The 23,728-nt window shown below is 46.2% G+C and overlaps 1 pseudogene; it reads left to right on the top strand.

Annotated features, from left to right (window-relative positions):
* Nucleotides 1-12,907: 12,907 nt before the first annotated feature.
* On the top strand, nt 12,908-14,521 carry LOC111166781 (mitochondrial transcription rescue factor 1-like; annotated as a pseudogene).
* Nucleotides 14,522-23,728: the final 9,207 nt, after the last annotated feature.

Here is a 23,728-nt window from a genome sequence, read left to right as displayed (position 1 = left end):
CTCCTACCCCTTCCGGCAAGGCCAAGCCTGTCTGATGGTGGACAGTGAGCCTGACTTAACCGAGTGGGAGGGGCCGCTGGTCAGAATCTCCAGACCTTCTTCTCAAAGTGCAGACCTTGGACCAGCACCCTCTGGGAATGCAGAGTCTTGGGGCCCACTCAGCCCTGAGTTAGAATCTGCATTTGAACAGGATTCCGGAGCAGCTAAGTGTTGGTGAGAGTCTTAGAAGCCCTAGGGGCATCACTCAGCCCCTCTGTGCTTCAGTGTTCCTAGCTGATGATCAGGCTAACCATGGCATCCCAGTGGTAGGGGTCCTGGGAGGCCAGGCCAGGTGATGCTCCGTGCTGGGCACATAGTAGGTGCTCACTAAATCTTGGCCACTTTTTTTTTTGCTGTTGCTGTTCTTGCAAGAGTTCATCAATGTAATTTGGTTTAAAATTTTTTTTTCTTTATTTTTTATTTTATTAACCATTCAGACCTACTAGAGAATGGACTTGAGGACACTTTTTTAATTGTAAAATACACCCAACATAAAGTCTACTGTTCCCACCATTTTAAAGGGAACAAGTAAACGGCACTTAGTATATTCCATAATGTTGTGCGGCCATCACCTTTATCTAGTTCCAGAACTTTCTCTTCACACCAAAGCGAAGCTCTCTACCGATGAAGCAGTTATTCTCATTCCTCAGTCCCCCAGCGACTGGCAACCACCCATCTGCCTTCTGTCTTTACGGATTTCCCTCTTCTCCATGTTTCATAGAAATGCAGTCAGACGATAAGTGGTCTTTGTGTCTGGCTTCTTTTCACTTCTGATTTCTTCTGTAGTTCATGCTTCAGCTTTCCCTTTCTTCTGCGCGTCCCACCCATCCCTCCCCTAAGGCATGCAAGTCAGATGAGTATTGGAAACATATTCTGGACCCAACTAATCCACATGTTAATTCTTAGTGACCAAGAACAAAGTGTAGGGAGGCTCATCTTCAAATATTTTTTTCAGGACTGGAGACTGGGCTATTCACTTTTTTTTTTTCTTTTCTAAAAATGGTTCCAATTTTGGTATCCAGCTATTTTCCCCCAGCAAAAAACATCACTACAATTTTTTTTTTTTTTTTTTTTTTTTGCGGTACGCGGGCCTCTCACTGTTGTGGCCTCTCCCGTTGCAGAGCACAGGCTCCGGACGCGCAGGCTCAGCGGCCATGGCTCACGGGCCCAGGCGCTCCGTGGCATATGGGATCTTCCCGGACCGGGGTACGAACCCGTGTCCCCTGCAGCGGCAGGCGGACTCTCAACCACTGCACCACCAGGGAAGCCCTACAATTTCTTTCAGCCTTAAGGGGATGCAGCTCTTAGACGATTTCTTGAGAGTTTTAAGATCCCAAGATGTGCAATAATTGAGTCACAGTGGCACACAGTCGGTACTCAGTAAATATTTGCTGAACAAACGAAGCACATCAGGACTAATAATTAGCATCGTAATGCGTTAATGTCTTCACGTATTAATATGTTTATAACCATCCACAGCCACTGGCTGGCCGAAGTTGCAGAATGAATGAGGGAGATTGTGAAATCCCCACTAACGCAAAATACCAAGAAGTCACAAACATGTATTGAAGGAAAAGTATTCCAAAGATGCAGCTGGTAGGTAAAACTACCCCCCCACTCCTGAGAACACAGAAGAGAGCAAATGCGTAACAGTTTAGTTTAAGGGAGCAACATTAGAGGAACACTCTCCCCTGGGAGAAGTTTTATTTTTTTCCTGGCAGTCTCTTCTTTTTCCTTTTAACCTTCCAGCACCAACAGAGTCAAGCAAGTTTAAGAATGATAAATGGTGTCCGGCGTATAGAACATGGGTCCAATTGTGATATTGCCCTGGACAAGAGGAATAATTGATCTACCTTTTTCTTTTTTGGCCCTGCGGCTTGCGGGATCTTAGTTCCCCGACCAGAGATTGAACCCGGGCCACCGCAGTGAAAGCACCGAGTGCTAAGCACCGGACCACCAGGGAATTCCCTGATCTACCTTTCAATAAGTGTTCATTGTGTCCTTCCTGCTGGCCAGGCACTGTACTAGGCTTTGAGGATTCAGCAGAGGGTGGAATCATAATGGTAGCCACAGTCATAATAATATCAAAAACGTCTTTAGGGAATTACCATGTGTGGGATGCTGTTCCAGGCACATTATGTAGAAATGAAATGATTTAATCCCCACAAGAACTCGATGAAATATATGCTCTCATCATCCTCATTTTACAGATGGGGAAACTGTAGCCCAGAGAGGTGAAGTGACTTGTCCAAGGTCACACAGCAGGAGGGGGCAGATCCAGGATCCAAGCAGGTTGGTTGCAAAGCTGGGGCCATTTCTCTATCAACTCCCATCAGTCATTGGTTGAGGAATCTTCCAAGGGTAATAACTCCCCAGCACCTCTGGCGTGTCTCTCGCTCCTGCAGCCAGAACTAGCCCCATGCAGGGAGTGGCAGGTGCTGGAGGTAGAGAGCCATGGACATTTGTGGGCTGGTGAGGGGTTTGGGCACTGACGAATTATCTTGGAGGCTTCAGAGCAGAAGCATCTTTTGAGCTGGACTTTGGGGGTAGGGAGATAGAAGGGCATTCAGGATGGAGGCAAAGAGTTGCAGAAGTTGGGGATGTGCTCAGGATTGGAAGTGAGGAGTCCTTTTGGGATTGGCCAATGGATGACCTGATAGTCTATGATGAATTGGAGGGAGGAGAGACTCAGAACACAGAGGAAAGTATTACGGTCCATCTGCATGGGGCAAATGAGGGCCTGAACCATGGAAAGTGGGAAAGGAAGTATGAGGTAGAATCAGCAGCCTTGATGATGAGTAGAATGTGGGGTGAAGGAGGGAGAGAGGGAGCCCCACAATGGTTGGTGTGATCAATTCCACTGCTTTTTGGGTTTCTTACAAATCTGACCTCTAGAGGATGCCTGAGAACACCTGAGTCAGGTCAAGTCCCTCCTCTGCTTAGACTCTTCCATGCCTCCTACCTTACTCAGAGCAAAAGCCAAAGTCCTCCCTGTGGTCCACAAGGCTCTGTACCATCTGTCCCTGTCACCTTCCTCTATCACCTCCCCCCATTCATCCCCTCACTCGCTCCACTCCAGCCACACAGGCCTCCTAGCTCTTCCTTGAGCACACCAGGCACGTTCCAGCCACAGGGTCTTTGCACGGGCTGTTGCCTCTGTCTAGACCGCTCTTCCCCCAGTCACCCTCATGGCTCCTCCCTCACCTCCTTCAGATCTTTACTCAAATGCTTCTTTCCCACTAGGGTCTTTTCTGACCACCTTCTCTAAATGACATTCTCCTTCCCCTTCCTTTTCCTCCTCTCCTGTTTTCTTTCCTCCATCTGCATATTTTATTTGTTTATCTTGTTTCTTGTCTGTCTCCCCCTCTAGAATGTGAGTTTCATGAGGGCAGGGACCATGTCTGTTTTGTTCACTGCTGGGTCCCCAGTGTCTACAACACTGCCGGACACACAGTAGGTGCTTAGTGAATATTGCTGAATGAATGAATGAATGAATGAGTGATGGGGAGGGTAATAGAGCCATGAAACTGAAGTTGGGAGGAGGATTCAGCTTGAGATTCAGTGGCTCGCATGGGTCCTGCCTACCAGCTTAAGCCCTGGAGGTCTCCCATCCTTTCTCCTTCCTAAATCCCAGTCAGTGTCCTGAAGCCGTGAAAACCATCCAGCGATTCCAGGGGATCTGTTCATCCTCGGGGGAGGGAGTGTGTGTATCCCTGTGCTGTGATGGGCAATTGAACGAGCGGGTGAAAAATGAGACCAGCTGTGACATGGTTTCTTCTCACCAGGGGATGGACCTTTGCAGCCGTATTCACGGCTATGCTGGCGTGCTGGTCTCAGCCTAGCCTTCAGCCTTTGCCATCTGGCCTGGCATTTTATTTAGCTCTGTTCTCATGTATGTGGGGCAATTCTGGAGTTTGGCCCCAAGTGATGAGAGCTCTTGTTGGCTCTGGCTTTTTCATTTCACCTTGCTCTTAGCTTCTCTTTGCAAAGGTGGGGTATGGGGTGAATTCACACTGCCTGAGATGGGGTGGCTTTGGGTTGTCTGAATCAGCATGAGAGCTCTGGTCTGTGTCTAGATCTACTTATCGGTGCCCTCAATAAGTGGGTATTTGATGCTGGGAGGCAAGAAAGCTGAAATTCTAGGGTAACTGTGAATATTTAAGTACCTTCAAGAAGATGGGGGGGGTGGAATTCTCTGGCGGTCCAGTGGTTAGGACTTCGAGCTTCCACTGCAGGGGGCACGGGTTCGATCCCTGGTCAGGGAACTAAGATCCTGCATGCTGCGCAGCGTGGCCAAAATAAATTAAAAAAAAAAAAGATCAGGAATTCCCTGGCAGTCCAGCGGTTAGGAATCTGCGCTCTCACTGTTGGGTTCAATCCCTGGTTGGGGAACTAAACCCCCACAAGCCACGTGGCGCGGCCAAAAAAAAGAGAAGGTGGGTGGATGTTTCTGGATCACCTGTTAAGAGTTTTTTTGTTTTTTGTTTTGTTTTAATTTATTTTATTTTTGGCTGAGTTGGGTCTTCGTTGCTGTGCGTGGGCTTTCTCTGGTTGCGGTGAGCAGGGGCTACTCTTTGTCGTGGTGCGCAGGCTTCTCATTCCAGTGGCTTCTCTTGTTGTGGAGCACGGGCTCTAGGCACGTGGGTTTCAGTAGTTGTGGCACACGGGCTCAATAGTTGTGGTGCATGGGCTTAGTTGCTCCACGGCATGTGGGATCTTCCAGGACCAGGGCTCGGACCCGTGTCCCCTGCATTGGCAGGCAAATTCTTAACCACTGTGCCACCAGGGAAGCCCCTGTTAAGAGTTTTTCTACACTTTTTTTTTTTGATAAAACAGACATAACATTTACCATTTTAACAATTCTTCAGTGGTATTGTGTACATTCGTAATGTTCTGCATCACCACCATCCATCTCCAGAACTCTTCTCATCTTCCCAAACTGAAACTCTGTCCCCGTTAAACACTAACTCCCATTTCCCCTTCTCCCAGCCCCTGGCACCCAGCATTTTACTTTCTGCCTCTATAGTTTGACCTCATATAAGTGGAATCAAACAGTACTTGTCCTTTTGTGACTGGCCTCCTTCACTGAGCATAATGTCCTCAAGGTGCGTCCATGTGGTAACATGTGTCTGGATTTCCTTCCTTTTCAAGGCCAAATAATATCCCATTGGATATTTTGTTTATCCATTCATCCATCGATGTACATTTGGATTGTTTCCCTGTTACCAGTCAACACTCCCACCAACAGTGCATGAGGGTTCCCTTTTCTCCATATCCTTGTGAGCATATGTCATCTCTTGTCTTTTTGATGACGGTCATTCTAATGGGTGTGAAGTGATACCCCATTGTGGTTTGGATTTGCATCTCCCTGATGATTAGTGACGTTGAGCACATTTTCATGTGACTGTTGGCCATTTGGATGTCTTCTCTGGAAGAAAATGTCTATTTAGTTCCTCTGCCGATTTTTTAATCAATTTTTTTGTTTGTTTTGCTACTGAGTTGTATGAGTTCTTTATAGATTTTGGATACCACCCCCTTATCCCATATATAGTTTGCAAATATTCTTTCCCATTCTGTAGATTGTCTTTTTGTTTTGCTGATGGTTCCTTTTGCTGTACAGAAGCTTTTTAGTCTGATGCAGTCCCACTTGTTGATTTTTGTTTTTATTGCTCCCTGTTAAAAGTTTTTACTTCTAGGTAGAGTCTTAACACTTGCTCCTTACCTGGCTACCTGCTCTGGAGATTGTTTGTTCAGGGTCCGGAAATCACTTTTACTATCAGCCAAATAAAACATCTGGAAAGTGACGAATGCATTTGAAGGTCAGTTCAAAATGACATTTGGATTAGCTTCACCTTGGTTGTTAGAATCCACGGTTTGTCGAATTTCACACTCTTCAGCCTAGAACTCAGGAGGGGATTCCATTTCTTTCCGTGGGTCTTAGCAACCCTTGTTTTGTCTGGGGCTAGATTAAGATGGCTTATTGACAGATCTTAGCACACAGAGCAAGATTGGAAGGAATGAGCCTGCCTAACAGAAGCTCAAACAACAAGTAGAAGAAAGAGAATGAAGGCTGAGAGAGAGTACAAGAGGAAGAGGTGAGAGGAAATGATTTCTTGCAGAGATGCTATAATTAGCTCTCTTTTTTTAAAAAAAAATCTTTATTGGAATATAATTGCTTTACAATGGTGTGTTAGTTTCTGCTGTATAACAAAGTGAATCAGCTATACGTGTACATATATCCTCATACCCCCTCCCTCTTGTGCCTCCCTCGCACTCTCCCTATCCCACCCCTCTAGGTGGTCACAAAGCACCAAGCTGATCTGCCTGTGCTATGCAGCTGCTTTCCACTAGCTATCTATTTTACATTTGGTAGTGTATATATGTCAATGCTACTCTCTCGCTTAGTCCCAGCTTACCCTTCCTCCTCCCTGTGTCCTCAAGTCCATTCTCTACATCTGCGTCTTTATTCCTGTCCTGCCCCTAGGATCATCAGAACCATTTTTTTTTAGATTCCATATATATGTGTTAGCATACGGTATTTGTTTTTTTCTTTCTGACTTACTTCACTCTGTATGACAGACTCTAGGTCCATCCACCTCACTACAAAAAACTCAGTTTTCACTTCTTTTAATGGCTGAGTAATATTCCATTATACATATGTGCCACATCTTCCTTATCCATTTATCTGTCGATGGACACTTAGGTTACTCCCATGTCCTGGCTATTGTAAATAGTGCTGCAATGAACATTGTGGTACATGACTCTTTTTGAATTATGGTTTTCTCAGGTTATATGCCCAGTAGTGGGATTGCTGGGTCATATGGTAGTTCTATTTTTAGTTTTTTAAGGAACCTCCATACTGTTCTCCATAGTGGCTGTACCAATTTACATTCCCACCAACTGTGCAAGAGGGTTCCCTTTTCTCCACACCCTCTCCAGCATTTACTGTTTGTAGATTTTTTTGACGATGGCCATTCTGCCCAATGTGAAGTGGTATCTCATTGTGGTTTTGATTTGCATTTCTCTAATGATTAGTGATGTTGAGCATCTTTTCATGTGTTTGTTGGCAATCTGTATGTCTTCTTTGGAGGATTGTCTATTTAGGTCTTCCACCCATTTTTGGATTGGGTTGTTTGTGTTTTTGATATTGAGCTGCATGATTAGCTCTCTTTTTAATGAACGCTTTGGTTTTCTCAACAGGATGCCACACCTGTGTAGATTCCCCTTGAATGCAAAGATTTCAGAGCACAAGAAAAACACTCATTGAATGAAGCCAGTGTTGCTTCCATCAAGTAGTATATTAGTTAGGGAAAGGCTATGGACTTACTGATGTCCCCCTAAATTCATATGTTGAAGACTTAACCCCCAATGGGATGGTATTTTGAGATGGGAGGTAATTAGGTTTAAACAAGGTCATGAGGTTGGGTCCCTCATGATTGGATTAGTGTCCTTATACAAAGAGATACTAGAGAACTCGTTCTCTCTTTCTCCTCCATGTGAGGACACAGAGAGAAGGCGGTCATCTACAAACCAGGAGGAGAGCCCTCCCCAGGAACTGACCTGGTCTTGGACTTCCAGATTTTTGAACTGTGAGAAAGTAAATGTTTGTTATTTAAGCCACTCAGTCTATGATATTTTGTTATGGCAGCCCAGCTGACTAAGTCAGGAATGCTGCTGTAACAGGTAGGTTCCCAGTTGGATAAAAAGTTAAACACAGCAGAAGTTTGTTTCTAACTCACCTGATTGCCCTGGGAGAGTGTTCCTATTCACTGGATGGCTCTCCTCCTCCACACAGTGACTCAGGGATCCAGGCCACCATGATTTCGTGGCTCTACCACACAGGGGGCCCTTAGTGTTTTCCATATCTAGCCAGAAGAGGAGAAAGGGAACTTATTGAGGGCACACCTGCTTCTTAAATCTTTGGTCCAGGGTGATACTCTACACTTCTGCTCACATTCCATGGGTAAAAATGAGTCACATGGCCATACCAGTTCAAGAGGAGCTGGGAGTTTAGTCCCTGATCACTATCTATTCCCCAGGGTGTTGCCTTCATTTTGGTGGCAGTATCTGTCAAATTTTAAAACGCACATAATCTTTAAAATATTGATAGCAAGGCCACTTCTAGAATTCATCCTACAGAAAAACTTGTAGCAGCTTCATGGGGACTTATGTACAAAATGATGGCTACAACATTTTGAGGAACAGCAAAAGATGAAAAAGAGCCCGATGTCCACGCTAGATAAATTCTATGGAGTCATTAGAAAACCCTTTCAGAACTGGTGCAGAATGTCACTTAAGATATATTATTAAGTGCAAAAAAAGTCACAGACTTTTATGTATATATGTTTATGTACATATATGCATCTATATAGATACCTGTATATATGGATACATATAAATAATCTCACAGTTTTTACAAATTCTTGTAAAAATTATTCTACATGATTGGGATTGTGTATTAGTTTTTTTGTGCTGCCATATCAAATTACCACAAAATGACTAGCTTACCAACAGCATGCATTTATGATCTCACAGATTCCACGGGTTGGAAGTCTGATAGGGTTGGCTGGGTTGCAGTCAAGGTGTTGGTGGGCTGTGTGCCTTTCTGGACACTCTGGGAAGAATCCGTTTGCTTGTTCATTCAGGCTGTTGGCAGAAGTTGGTATTAAGCTGTTGCAGGACTGGGGTCCTGTTTCCTTGTTGGCTGGAAGCCGGAGTTTGTTCTCAGCTTCTAGAGGCCACCTGCATTCCTTGGTTTGTGTCTCCTTCATCTCAGAACTGATGACCATGGATCAAGTCTCTCTCATGCTTCTTAGCTCTCCTGCCTCACCTTCCATAGCATCTCTGACCTATTCTTCTGCCTCCCTCTTCTACTTTTAAAGGCCTATGTGATGACCTTGGGCCCATAGGGATAACCCAGGATACTCTCCCTATTTTAAAGCACGTAACCTAGTTCCACTTTCTTTTGCCATGTTATGTAACATACTCATGTGCCAAGATCATGGGGGACAAAATCCTTCCTACCCCTGATTGTTTATGTTTGGGGAGAAGTGGGCCTGGCAAGGAAAAAGCTCAGTGTCAGACTCTGGGTTGGACCTCAGAGAGAGGCCTTGGGAGTCCCAGGAAACCTGGATCTACATCCCTGACCTGTCTGTTCCAGGCTGATTGACCTTGAGTGAACCATCGCACCTCTCTGAACCTCAGTGTTATCTGTAACACGACGGAATAGATTTCCCACTTCCTCTGGGACTTGTGTTTGGGTGGGGATATCCGGCTTATATCCCTTTTTCTGCCCAATTCAAAGCTTGATTGTAAGGAGGAAGGGCATATCTAATTTCTCTTAATGAATTTAGTATGATTATTTTAGCTTTAAAAATATTTGTAATGATGTAACAAATATGCAGAAAACTGCACAAATGAATTTTTACACATGTCTGTATACTGTTTCCCCACCATCACCCAGGTAAAGGTTTAAGGAATTTCCATCCCCTCAGTGGGTTGTCAGGTTAAGCAAATTAAAAAAATATAGGAGACCACTAGTTAAATTTGAATTTCAGATAAACAATGAATAGATTTTTATCATAAGTATATCTCATATAGCTAGACATCCTGTGTTTTATCTGGCAGTCCTACCAGTAGGCTCCCTTGTTGTTTTAGCCCAACACCCCTTCCACCCCAAAGGTCAACAGTATTCTGACTCTCATCACCATAGATTAGTTTTACCTGTTTCTGAATGTCATATCAGTGGAATCACACAGTGGGTCCTGCTCTGTGTCCGTCTGTGAGATTCATCCACACTGCCTGTGGCATCTTCTTTTTCATTGCTGTGTAGTATTCTGTTTGATGGATGCATCACACCCTATTTTACTATTTTCTTGTTGTTGGACCTTTGGGTTGTTTCCAGTCTTCAGCTACTATGAATAGAGCTTTATGAACATGACTTTCAGTGGCTAGATGCACTTAGGAGTGAAATTACTGGCTATTTTTAGTTTTAAAATTTTCCTCCCAAATGGAGAAAAAAGACATCCTCCCACACCAGTGAATAAATTGAAGCCTTGTAGGGTTACATTCCAGGCCCTGCCTGGTCTTATTTTTGTTTCCTGGATGAAGGAACTCGTGGGGCATTTTTGAGTTCCCATCCTCTCTAATGTGTTTAAGGAGCCTGTGAAGTTTTAGAGAATGCTTTTCCTCTACTTTTATTTTAATTTAATTTAATTTAATTTTTGTATTAAAATTTTTTAAATCACACTTTATTTTTATTTATTTGTTTGGCTGCGCTGTGTGGCTTGTGGGACCTTATTGATAGCTCCCCAACCAGGGATCGAACCCGGGCCCTCAGTAGTGAGAGGGGGGAGTCCTAACCACTGGACTGCCAGGGAATTCCCTTAATTAATTTTTTTATTGAAGTATAGTTGATTTACAATGTTATATTAGTTTCAGGTATACAGAAAAGTGCCATATATATACATATATATATATTCCTTTTCAGATTCTTTTCCCATATAGGTTATTACAGAATATTGAGAATAGTCCCCTGTGCTATACAGTAGGTCCTTGTTGTTTATCTTTCTTATATTTAGCAGTGTGTGTCTGTTACTCCCCAAATCCTAATTTGGAATCCTATCCCTCCTATCCCTCCCCCTTATCTTTCCTCTTTGGTAACCATAAGTCCTTTACTTTTAGGTGCCATATCTTTTACTAGTTTTTAGTAGTTTTGCCTGTGGGTGGTGAAGCCTGGTGCCCAGCCCAGCTGTGTAAATGTCCCTGTCCATGTGGGGGTGGTACACAGAAGGCCCCCAGACTTCCCTGCTGTCCCTCCCTCCCTGCTTTTCCCCCGGTAGCTCTTGGACCAGCCTGTATTAATCAGGAGCATCTCCAGGTACCATCTGGTTGCTATGGCAACTCAGGCTGGTCCAGGCTTGGCAATGGGGGTCAACCCCCCCTCTCAAGTGTGGTTTCAGTTTGGATTCAGGGAAGTAGACACACGCGATACCTGGTACTTCAGGGAAGTTCTATTCTGATTACATTAACAGTAAGGTTTTTTTGTGGCCTCAGGCTTAATGCCGCTTCTTTAATGCCGCTTCTTTTCTTCTATTTGCTTTTCCCTCATTGTCATCTCTTTGCATCTATTCGTGGAACCTGGCTACTTCTAGGGGAAGCAAACCCCACACGCTTTGCCATTTTCTCTGCACTGTGGTTGGACAAACAGAGAGAGGGAACAGCACACCTCGTCACGGGCCCCCGCAGGTGCCAGGGAAGGACACCTGGCTGGAAGCGCCCGTTGGCTGGGGATGTGTTTGTTTCTTGTGTGTACACACAGGACAGGTGGGGCTCTGTTGTTAAAAGCACCCGTGAGGGCTCTGCAGAGCACACTCGGTGGTGTTGCTTGAGCAGCTGCTCCCCGCCCTCCCCCAGCTTCCAGGCTCCAACCACCTGCCACAATAGCCACCTGAGAGCCAATGTTGACCAAGTGCTTTCATGGCCTGGTGCTGTGCTCAGGGCGCTGCCTTCCCACGGGTTAACCCACTGACCCCTCACAATGGCTCTCTGTACTACTTATGATTATCCCCACCTCGTGCAGGAGAAGACAGAGACTCAGAGGATTAAGTAATGCTGGGGACCACACAGCTAGTTGATTGTGTGCTGGGGTTGGACCTGGCTCTGGAATAAGCCTTCTTTCCCACCACGCTTCATCCCTTCCTTACTTAGGAGAAGTCCTGGAGCCCCGGCAGCAGTCTTCTAGGTGCTTGATGATGTTTTCTTGGGTAGACGCATCCCTAAGACCACTCATTCATTCATTCAGGTAAGAAATATTTAAGGTGTCAGGGACCCAATGGCAAACAAGACAGGTCAAGATCCTTGTACGTATGGCACCAACATCCTGAGATAAAGCCCCACGAGGAAGACCTCATTGGAAGCTGTGATGGGGAGTCCCTGCATCTGACCACAGCCTGAATGATGAGAGGAAGCTGAACCATCAGAGATGATGAGTTGGTCTTCTTAGGAGAGGCTGGGAGAGCTCTCATTTCTTTGAAGGCTTTAAGCAGAGCAAGAGGAAATAGCCAGGAGGGAGATTAGCCTCTATTCCCACACCTGGTTCTTTGAACCCATCTCCTTACACCTCTGGGTGTTGAGGTGACTCTTGCAATATTTGTGCATGAGATTTAGGCTCCTAATTCTACTTCATTCATGCCGGCCTTCCAGTGGGTTTACTTTTCTTGGACAGACACTGGGAGGCTAGTGGTGGGGGCTGATAGGTGGAAAAAATCAGTCTGAGGTTAAAAATATGCTGTTGGGTGAGCTGTGGATCTGAAAGCCATGGGCCATCTCACTCCTAGAAGAACCAAGGTCCTGAGTGATTTGCCCTGTCACCTCCCCGCCCTCATCTCCTCTACTCTGCTCCTCACTCAGAGCTCCCCAGGCCCCTTCGTTGTTCCTTGAGCAAGTCACATACAGCCATGCCTCAGGACCTTTGCATGTTCTGTTCTCTCTGCCTGGAACACTCTCCTCTCAGACACCCAGCAGAACGACTGCGTCACCCCCTTCAGACCTCTGCTCAGATGTCACCTCCTCAGTGAGGCCATCTCTGACCCCCTATTTAATACAATAACCAGCCCACCCATCACTTCCTGTCATCCTCTGCGGTGAGCGGAATTGCATCTCCTGCCCCCAAATTCATATGTTGAAGTTCTAACCCACAGTAGCATGTGACTGTATTTGGAGAGAGGGTCTTTTAAAGACATAATTAAGGCTCCTCTTCCTTGCCTACACTCCTGCCAGGTCTCCCTGTGAGTCTATCGCATCCTGCCTGGATCTGGCCAGCTTGGGATGCCCTGTGGACCCCCGGGGGCTGTAGGGTCCGTGAGAGCCTGGTGGGCTGAGGCTGTCTGCCCCTGGGCCTGGCTACTCCTGCTGGCAGCAGGCGCAGATCGGGAGCTCAAGGATGCCGGTGTCCAGTTTCCCTTGACCTTGAGGACTCAGGAAGGTCATTTGCACCACGGCTATGGCTAGTGTCAGATTGCCCAGCAGTGTTTAAAGAGTCAGATGCCTGGATTGGACTCTGCAGAGACACCTTCACACGAACACTGTGCTTCCTGGAATCAATACTTTTGTTTTTCCAGTACCAAGTTAAATGCGTCACATTATAAAACATTTTTGTTTTTTTGGCCGCACTGCACAGCTTGCAGGATCTTAGTTCCCCAAACAGGGATTGAACTGGTTGCAATGGAAGCACAGAGTCTTGATCACTGGACTGCCAGGGAATTCCCATAAAACACTTTTGTGTAACATTGTCTCACTGAGACTCCCAAGGCTTTTAATATCTCCAGAATATATTTTCCAATTTTCCATAAGACTCAAAAGTCATATAAGCTCTAAGAAATCCACTAAAAAGACTCTTCAAAAAGTAGAAGATGGAGGGGACTCTGATGAAGAGAGTGATCATAATGAGTGAGCAGGAAGAGAAGCCTGAGGACGACCCCACTGGGGTCAAAGATTATAAAGACCTGAAGAAAAGTAGCTCAGTCTTTTTGGTATGATGTTATTCAGAAGCTAGGCCTAGATATCAGAAGAAATAAAGTAAACCCCACAAAGGTGAACTCAGGCTAAATGGGGGAAAATTATGGAAGAAAAGCAGCATGGTGAAAGTGGGAGATAGGTTGGATCTTCTAATGGGAGAGGATAAAGAAGCAGAAACAGAGACGGTGATGCAGATTCTCCTGAAAAAAAAAAAGTGTTTAAAGAGAAGACTGGCAGTGAGAAATACAGAGTGGTGTTATGAGAGTGGAAGAAATTGAAATTGCCTAAAAAGAGTATGCTCAAATAAATGGATTCCTTTTCAGCAATAAACCTGCTTTTTAGTGGTGGGGGAAGGGGCCAGGTTAAAAAGAGGACTTTTTAAAAAAAAATAAAGTTCTCCTACCATTTGGGGAAAAAAAGAAATAAAAAAAGAGGTAATTAAGGTAAAATGAAGAGGAAATTAGGACACAGACACACCCAGAAGGGAGACCATGTGAAGACACAGGGAGAAGCCAACCATCTATAAGCCAAGGAGAGGCCTCAGAAGAAACCAACCCTGCTAACACCTTGATCTCAGACTTGCAGCCTTCAGAATTGTGATGAAATAAATTTCTGTTGTTTAAGCCACCGTGCATGTGGTACTTTGTTATGGCAACTCCAGCAAATGAATATACCTTTCCTGCTTAATTGCCCTCCACTGCACTTTTCAGCTCCTAATCTCCACGTGATGTACTTATTTTGTTCAGCGTCTACCTCACCCTCTAGAACCTCCATGCCACGAAGAGGGAAACATTTGCGTGTCTCACTTACACTGTGTCCCCAGCACCCAGTGCAAGGCCTGTACACAGTGGCTGCTCGCTCAGCGTTTGTTGAGTGAATAAGTGAATGAAATGGAGACAAAGATCTTTTCTGGGCTCTCAGTCCCTCTGGGGCTGAATACCCAGCTGATATATTCATGAGAGGCAAGAACTCTGTCCCTTTTCTCTTTTTAAAGAACCAGCCAAGGTGGCAAAGAGCGGGCTCACTCACAGATGGCCATACCCTGTGTGGATTTTTAAAACGACCTTTGAACTCGCCCTTTTAGTTTTCTAAATGACACTCTGGAGCTCACAGGACCCAGGGACCAGCCGAGAGTGAACAAGCAGGCTCTTGATGACCCATTTTGCCGAGGGCAACACTGAGATGCTGAGAAATACGGGGTCCCACCCTCCGTGGCGGGCACCTGGGAGGTGGACCGAGTGCTCTGCGACACAGCCTCGTGGTCTTTTGCTCCATGGTGCTGCCTCTGTTGCTGGGCAGCTCCTAAGAACTGGCTTCCCAGCCCCGAGTTGCCAAGGAAATACTAAATCCCGTTGGGCCGGGCCTGGGTGTATTTTGACTTCCTGTAAAGGAGGCCAGCCCCCTGTGCGGTCCTCCGACCTCCCTTCTCTTCCTCCCTGTGTTTGCTCTCTGCATCCCCCTTACCTTCGCTCTTTCTCGCTCTCTTCTCTCTCCTCCTCTAGTTTCATCCCGGGCTGGAGGCAGAAGACCCTGGGATTTCTGCGTGAGGCCCATGGATGTCGAAGTCCTCCCGGGTCCCGGACCCCATGTTCTCGCCCCGCAGTTATGATGCCCTGCACGACCGCGGCTTGGGGCCTGCAGGTACGGACGGCGCCCCCGCGGGCACAGTCAGCATCCCTCAGGACTCGCGGACCCACCTGATGAGCGGCGGCTGCAAGGGCCCTCCCCTGAAGCGGCGGGGCGGCGTGGTGGACCACCGGGATGTCATCTTGGCCCACCAGGCGCACAAAATCCACAGCACCCCCCAGGCCAGGAGGAAAGAATGGGAGTGAGTATGCACGGGGTGGACGGCCAGCCCCAGCCCGGGACAGGGACCCGGGTTGGGGAGCAGTAAACGGGGTCTCTTGGGGTCAGGTAACGCTTGTTTCTGACAAGCTTCTGCGGCGGGGTGGCGGAGGTGGGGGTTGGCGTGCGGGGGCGGATTCATACGGCTGGGCTGGTTGCTGAAATCTCAAATCTCAAATTCCTTCCCAGCCTGTTGATCCATACCCGCTGCCTGGAGTCCCTTCTGTGAACCCCTGGGGCACCCACGGGGCAGCAACAAAGGGGTTAATTGTGGGCGTGGCGGGGCGTGCTCGCAGGACCCTGCTCCGGGGTTCTGTGAGTGTCCACTCAGAGGGGTTGGCAAATCTTTCCAATGGGATGGACATTTCCGAACCAGGATGAGAAATGCCACTTTCTGGTGGTGGGGGGTGGGGTGGGGAAGCGGGAATCACACTTCCACCTCAAGCCCTGAGCCTAAACCTGAGAAGTGGGGTGGGCAGGGGGTGGGTGCCGGGTTGGGAGAATGTGGTGACTCCGGTGACTCTGGTCCTGGGACCCCTTTCTCTTTGCCAGTGACGCCCAAAGTGGGTCTTCTCCTGGGAGCCACCATAGGGTGGAAGGGTGGGCTTTGAGACAGCTCTGCTGTGTAATCTTGGGCAAGTGACCTCTCTGGGCTCGATCACCACCTCTGAAGTCTCTCTTTCTAGGCTGTTGGAGGGTTGAAGGCGGTTTGTGTGAAGGCTCAGTCCCCCCGTATGGAGGGAGAGCTGGTACTTTTTTCTTTTTCTTTTTCTCAAGAGCTTCTTTGGCCAAGGCTCAGAGCTGAGTGGATTCCTGGGCAGACAGCAGGCAAGTGGGATGTGAATATGAGTTTAGGGCTCTTGGAGTTGAGGCTGACAAGGACACTAATCGCTCCCGGGGACCCGGAAATCCCTTCTCCCACCCGCTTCACGCCAGCCAGTCTGACCTCTAGGAAGCGAACAGTGTCTTCGCCAGGCTTCCTTCTGTCTGCTGGAAGGGGGAGCTGGGCTATAAATGCCAGCTGGGTTTGGAGTGTACTGATGAGAAGTGTGTAAGTGCAGAGCGCGATGAAAACTGTATTATCGAAAGGAGCCAGTGCTCATTTTGAATTGGAGGGCTTCAGGTTAGGTGAGAAAGGTGGAGCCAATGTGGCCTCTGAGGTGGTTTCCTGAGGTTAGGCTGACATCTGGTGGCATATTCAGGCATCATCTAGAAAGGCAACGTGGTGACCAAGCTTTATTTTTTTTTCCCCATGCTGTCTTCCTTTTGACAATCTCTCCTCTCCATCCACACATCTAGCCACCCACCCACCTGTCCATCCATCCACTCACCCACACATCCACTCACCAATCATCCATCCATCCATCCACTCACCAATCTTTCTATCCATCTACCCATTCATCCATCTCCCCATCCATCCATCCCTTCACCTGCACACATTTCCATCCATGCATCCATCCATGCATGCATGCATGCATGCATCCATCCATCCTTCCATGCACACATTTACTTACCCATCTTTCTATCCATCTATCCATTCATCCATCTCCCTATCTATCCTCCCATCCATCCTTACATCCATTCGCCTGTCCATATTTCTATCCATCCATCCATCCACCCACCCATCATTTCATAAATAACCAGGGTGCACTTAATACCTGCAGCTGCAATGCTAAATACCACTCCTCTCTTATCCCCTCTCCAGGACCCGCCTTCTCTCTCCCCTCCCTTCCCATTTATTTCCATTCACCTCCTGTTTCCTTTCATTTTCTTTCTTTTTAAAATTAATTAATTAATTAATTATTCTTTGGCTACATTGGGTCTTCATTGCTGCGTGTGGGCTTTCTCTAGTGGTGGTGAGCAGGTGCTACTCTTCGTTGCGGTGTGCGGGCTCCTCATTGCGGTGGCTTCTCTTGTTGAGGAGCACGGGCTCTAGGTGCTTGGGCTTCAGTAGTTGTAGCACACAGGCTCAGTGGTTGTGGCTCACAGGCTCTAAAGCACAGGCTCAGTAGTCCTGGTGCCCGGGCTTAGTTGTTCCGCGGCATGTGGGATCTTCCCTGACCAGGGCTCGAACCCGTGTTCCCTGAATTGGTAGGAGGATTCTTAACCACTGCGCCACCAGGGAAGCCCCTTTTATTTTCTTTTGAAAAAGAAATTTGATTAGTTCTTGCAGAAAATGAGGCTTCTTTAAGGGGTTAGGGTGAGTTATTTCTGCATGCCCACTGAAAATAGATTTTTAGGATAAGGAAAAGTGTCACAGTGACTTAAAGAATTTAAAAACCCTGTTGCCCAAGGAAAATGATAACTATAATTTCTAATAATAATGACAGCTAATGTTTATTGGGCACCTACTGTATGCCAAACACTTTTGATCTTGTTGTCTTGTCATAACTCTGCCATGCTGTAGATTCTACATTATCCCCAATTTACAGATGAATAAAGGGAGGCTGAGAGAGGCGAAGTAACTTGCTAGACACTGGCAGAACTGAGATTCGAACCCCAACCTGTCGGAGTCCCAAGCTCAAACTCTTTTTTTTTTTTTGCGGTTCGCGGGCCTCTCACTGTTGTGGCCTCTCCCGTTGCGGAGCACAGGCTCCGGACGCGCAGGCTCAGCGGCCATGGCTCACCGGTGCAGCCGCTCCGGCATGTGGGATCTTCCCGGACCGGGGCACAAACCCGTGTCTCCTGCATCGGCAGGCGGACTCTCAACCACTGCGCCACCAGGGAAGCCCCAAACTCAAACTCTTAATCATTTGGCTGAAGAGTTTCTACAACAGCAAGTGGCAGGGATTTTCTCTTAAATAACTCAGAAAATAAAGTCAGCCACATCAGGGAGAAAGAGGGAAGCATTGTAGGGTATTCAGAATCAGGAGACGTTGCTTACAGTACCATTTCCATCACAACCTCCTTGAATGGCTAACTTATGCCCCAGTTTCCCATTCCAGTCACTTTCTAGGACCATAAAAAGACTTGAAGGGTCTTTATAGCTACAATCTCCAAACTTCTAATCTACCCCTACCAGTAAAACAAACACATTTTCAACACGCACATAATGTATATATTTTTGCTTATCGATTATATAAGTATTCTGCTGAATTTACTATATGCACTATAAAATATACATAATAATAGAAATACCCAAAGGATGAGACATCAGTGAGATAAGTATGTTTAAATGGTTTTAATTTTTTAAATTTAGTGGTACAAAATACTGTTGCTAACGTGTTTTTTGTGTGTGTTACACATTTTAATTTTTATTTATTTATTTATTATTTTAAAATTTAATTTTTAAGTTCATTTTTATTTAAAATTTTATTTTATTTTACTTTTTAATTGTATAGTTGATTTACAATGTTTTGTTAGTTTCAGGTGTACGGCAAAGTGATTATATATGTAACTATATATATAGTTTTTCAGATTCTTTTCCCTTATAGGTTATTACATAATATTGAGTAGAGTTCCCTGTGCTATACAGTGGGTCCTTGTTGGTTGTCTATTTTATATATAGTAGTGTGTATATGTTAATCCCAAACTCCTAATTTATCCCTTCCCCCTCCCCCCACTATCGTGTTTTAGAAGTTTGCCTTCACTTTTCAAAAACTGTGTTTTGTCAGATCTGTTTATTCTGAAAATGTTCAAATACACTAAGAGCAGAGAGAAGAGCACAGTGAACCCGACAAACCCATCACCCAAATACACTAATTATCAAGATTTTGTCAGACTTACATCATAAATCCATTTTCCTTTCCTATTTTCTGAGCTATTTTAAAGCAAATCCCAGACCTTATATGATTTTACAAACTTCAGACTACATGTCTAAAGCACATAGACATTTTCTTACTAATATCACACTGACAAAATTAACAATGATTTTTAAAAATATATATTTTATTTTATTTTATTTTTGCGGTACGCGGGCCTCTCACTGTTGTGGCCCCTCCCATTGCGGAGCACAGTCTCCGGACGCGCAGGCTCAGCGGCCATGGCTCACGGGCCCAGCCGCTCCGCGGCGTGTGGGATCTTCCCGGACCGGGGCACGAACCCGTGTCCCCTGCATCGGCAGGCGGACTCTCAACCACTGCACCACCAGAGAAGCCCAACAATGATTTTTACATCACCTAATTTCCAGCCCACATTCAAATTTCCCTGCTTGTTTTTTTTTTTACAGTTGATTTCTTTGAGTCAGGAAAGTCTGTGTCTTGCATTTGGTGGCCATATCTCTTTTTTAAAGCTGTGGTGAAATAGATATAACATAGCATTTACCCTTCTAACCATTTTTAAGTGTGCAGCTCGTGGCATTAAGTACATTCACATTTTGTTCAACCACCACCACCATCCATTTTCAGAACTCCTTTCATTTTGGGAAACTGAAAGTCTGTCCCCATTAAACACTAACAGCCAATCCTCCCTCCCCACATCCTCTGGCAACCACTATTCTACCTTCTGTCTCTATGAATTTGGCTGCTCTAGGGACCTCATTTAAGTGAGATCATACAGTGTTTGTCCTGTTAGCATAATGCCCTTGAGGTTCATCCGTGGAGTCACATGTGTCAAAATTTCCTTCTTTTTTAAGACTGTATACTATTCCATTTTATGGATGGACCACATTTTGTTTATCCATTCATCCACTGATGGACACTTGGGTTGTTTCTACCTTTTGGAGATTGTGACTAATGCTGCTGTGAACATGGGTATATATATATATATATATATATATATATATATATATATATATATATATATTCAAGACCCTGTTTTCAACTCTTCTGGATCTATACATAGAACTTGAATTCCTGGATCATATGGTAATTCTACAGTCTTATTTAGTCTACAAGGATTCTCTCTCTCCCACCCCTCACGTTCTCCTATCCCGTTGTGATTTATCATAGAATAAACCACATCAATTGTCCTATAGAATATGCCCCATTCTGAATCGTCTGTTTGAAACTTTATTTTTTCAAATCCTGTTAACTATAGTGGCTTTGCCTATCCTTAGGAATCCCACCCAGGCACAGTGCCCACCAAGATGAAGCTAACCATAGTGAACATGACTCCACATTGCAAAATGTCTTCATGAGAATTTGGAACGTTTTTTGGCCATCTTCTGATACAGACTCAATGAGATCACTATGGTTTCTATTTCTTCCTGTGACTGATGGAGTGCTGGTACCAGGAGGGGACAGAGTCCCAGCTTTGCCAATTCTCACTGTTCCTTTCTGCTCTTGTTACTATTTCCTTCAACCCTTTCTTTCCAGGCAGGGATCTTCCACTTCACCAGCCAATATCCCTATCCATCAACCCATTTACACAGGTCTCAGGAGACCACAGTGCATCACCACGACACGGTTCTTTATCCTGTTTCTTGTCTGTCTTGTCCACTAGAACGTCCCTGGCAAGGATGCTCGACTGTGTCCCCAGCGCCTGAGACCGAGGCTGGCACCCATAGACACTCAGTAAATATCTGTCGAATGAAGGCACCAGATGAGAATGAATGAGGGAGGGTTGCTGCCAAGCAGCTAAGTGGATTTAGTCAACCATACATGAAGGGTTAATAAAGTCCAGTGCTTCATTGTAGATGAAACAGTAGCAGACATGGAAGTTCAAGAATTTGGTTCCATACTTTCACAGATGTACTCACTGGGGCTGCACCTAACCCACTTTGGAGGTTCTTGCACGAAGAGTTGAGTGAGGAGATGCTGCCTCCCCCCTCCTCCCCTTCACTTCTCCCTCCTTCCTTCCCCTTCCCTCCTCCCTCCTTCTCCTCTCCACGCACTCTATCTCCCTTCCTCATTCCTGCATCCCTATCTCCTTCCCCTTACTCCATTCTCCCTCCATCTACCTCCCTCCTCTCATTCCTCTCCCTCCTCCCCCTTTCCACTTCATCCCCCTCCCTTTCTCCCTTCTCCTCTCCATCCCCCTCCCTCCCTCCTACTCTCCATCCCTCTCCCTCCCTCCTACTCTCCATCCCTCTCCCTCCCTCCTACTCTCCATCCCTCTCCCTCCCTCCTACTCTCCATCCCTCTCCCTCCTCCCTCCCTTTCTCCTTTCTTCTCCCACTTCCTCTGTCCATCTATCTCCCTCCTCTCCTTTGTCTCCCTCCTTTCTCTATCCCCCTCCTTCCTCCCCTTCTCCCCTTCATCCCCTTCCCTCCTCCCTCCCTTCTCCTCTCCGCCTACCCTACCACCTTTCTTCACCCCTTCACCCCTCCCTTCCTCTCCCCCATTCTTCCTTACACCAATATTTAGGACATTACCTCTGTTCTCAGCTCCATGTGGGGCCTTGGGAACACATCAGTCCAATAGTCTGCTCTTTCCAGAATGACACTCTCCACTCAGCAGGAAAAACCAACATGAAACAAATAGTGACAAGCAGGAATAGTGCCTAGAAAGGGCCGAGCAAGAGTCTGGGGGGAGCCGGGAAGGCCTCCCTGAGGAAGAAATTTCCAGGCTAGTTCTTCTCACACCTTAATGCATTTTTGAACACCTGAAGGGGGGGGGTCTTGTTAAATGGAGATTCTGACTCAGCAGGTCTGGGCTAGGGCTTGGGACTCTGCATTTCTTTCTAACAAGCTCCCAGCTGGAGCCAATGCTGCTGTCGGTGGACCACGGTCTGAGCAGCCAGTTCTGAGCCGCCATCATCATCGTCATCAAATAGAGGACGTGGGCGGGAGAATGGAGGGTGGAGAGAGGAGAGCTAAGCGAACTGCAATGAGTATCATAAATAATACGCTGAGGTGATAATGATAATATCCAATATTTATGGAGCATTTACTATGTGTGGGGCACAGCACCAAGCCCTTTATATATATTAACTTATTTAATCCTCATCCCCATTGTTATAAATAAGATTGTGTGGCATGTCTTTGTTTTCCAAAATATTTTTAAGTTTCATGTCTTACTGCATGCACGCAATAGAATCATGAAGCAGCTTGGGTAGGTACTGTTGCTGTTATTATTATTATTATTATTACTATTATTTTGCTCCTTATGCAGATGGGCAAACAGTTCTCAGGGGTTACCAAGGCATCTGGAGGCTCAGCCAGGACAGGGAAGGCATGATCTCGACTCCTAGGTCAGAACTGGCCATTTCTAGGATGTGGGGACTCAGGTCTAGCCATCCTGCAGGTCACCAGCTGGGGCTGAGGGTGGTGGCCTGAATTGTCTGGTCCCCAGAGCCTGAGCTGAGAGGAGGGGATATGCAAGGTGAGGAAGGAGACACTGATTCTTCTAGTGAATCAATTTCCCCACTTATTCTCTGCCCCTCCCCTCCAATGCCTCCATCTTCAACACCCAGCAGAACAGTTCCATGGTTTTCAGTGGGAAAATCAGGATTCTTTAGGATTATATGAGACTGTTGGTAAAATGATTAATGCCACTGGACCCCAAAGAGAGATGTTTAACCTGAAGGTGACCTCAGTGGTTGTTGAGATTGCCCTAGGTTTGCTATGGCTTCCACTTCACTCAGGTAGAAACTAAAATCCTCCCCAAGGTCCTCAAGTCCCTCTCACCTTGCCTGTCACCTCCCTGCTCTCACTTCTTTTCACCCTCTACCTTGCTTCCTTGCTCCAGCCACATGGGTCTCCTCAGTGTTCATCAAACGCATCAGGGTGGTCCTGCCTTAGGACTTTTGCACTGGCTGTTCCCTTTACTGGAAATACTCTTCCCCCAAATACCCACATGGCTCCTTCCTCGCCTCCTTCTAGCCTTTACTTAGAGGTCACCTCCTCGGTGAGCCCTTCCTCACCAACCTATTTAAAATTCAGGCCCTATACATGTCACTTCCCCCTGCCTTACTTTGTTGTTCTCATTAGCACCAATGACCAACTCATAGGTATCATATATCTGGCTTTTATTTTGTTGATTATCTGTATTCTCTCCACTGGCTCCACGAGGGCAGGAATTTTTCTCTGGTTTGTTCTTTACTAGGTTCCCAGCTTCTAGAACAGGCGCCAGCAAGCTAAAGTCAGGGGGCCAAATCCAGCTGGACCCCTGTTTTTGTATGGCCCACGGGCTAAGAAAGGTTTTTACATATTTAAGTGGTTGAAAACAATAAAAAGAAGAATATTCCTTGATATGTGAGAATTCTATGAAATTCAAAATTCAGTAACCATGAAGTTTTATCGGGATGCAGCCGGGTGGGTTTGTGTGCAGACTGTTGCTACTTGGGCTACAGCTACAGAGTTGAGTCTTTGTAAGAGACTGGCCTGCAATAACAAAAAAATTTACTCTGAGGCCCTTTGCAGAAGAATTCTGAGCACCCCTGGGCTGGAACAGCTCCTGGCACAGATTAAGTGTTCCATAGGCAGCCAACTTTGGTCTTTGCGTGG

The sequence above is a fragment of the Delphinapterus leucas genome, unplaced genomic scaffold (genome assembly GCF_059928025.1).
Source record: "Delphinapterus leucas isolate spDelLeu-1000000601 "Yukka" unplaced genomic scaffold, BTC_Dleu_Yukka2 spDelLeu_asBTCV2_sq25, whole genome shotgun sequence".
Classification (NCBI taxonomy): Eukaryota; Metazoa; Chordata; class Mammalia; order Artiodactyla; family Monodontidae; genus Delphinapterus; species Delphinapterus leucas.
Note: the sequence above shows the minus strand (reverse complement) of the source record. Positions and strands in the feature narration are given on the sequence as shown.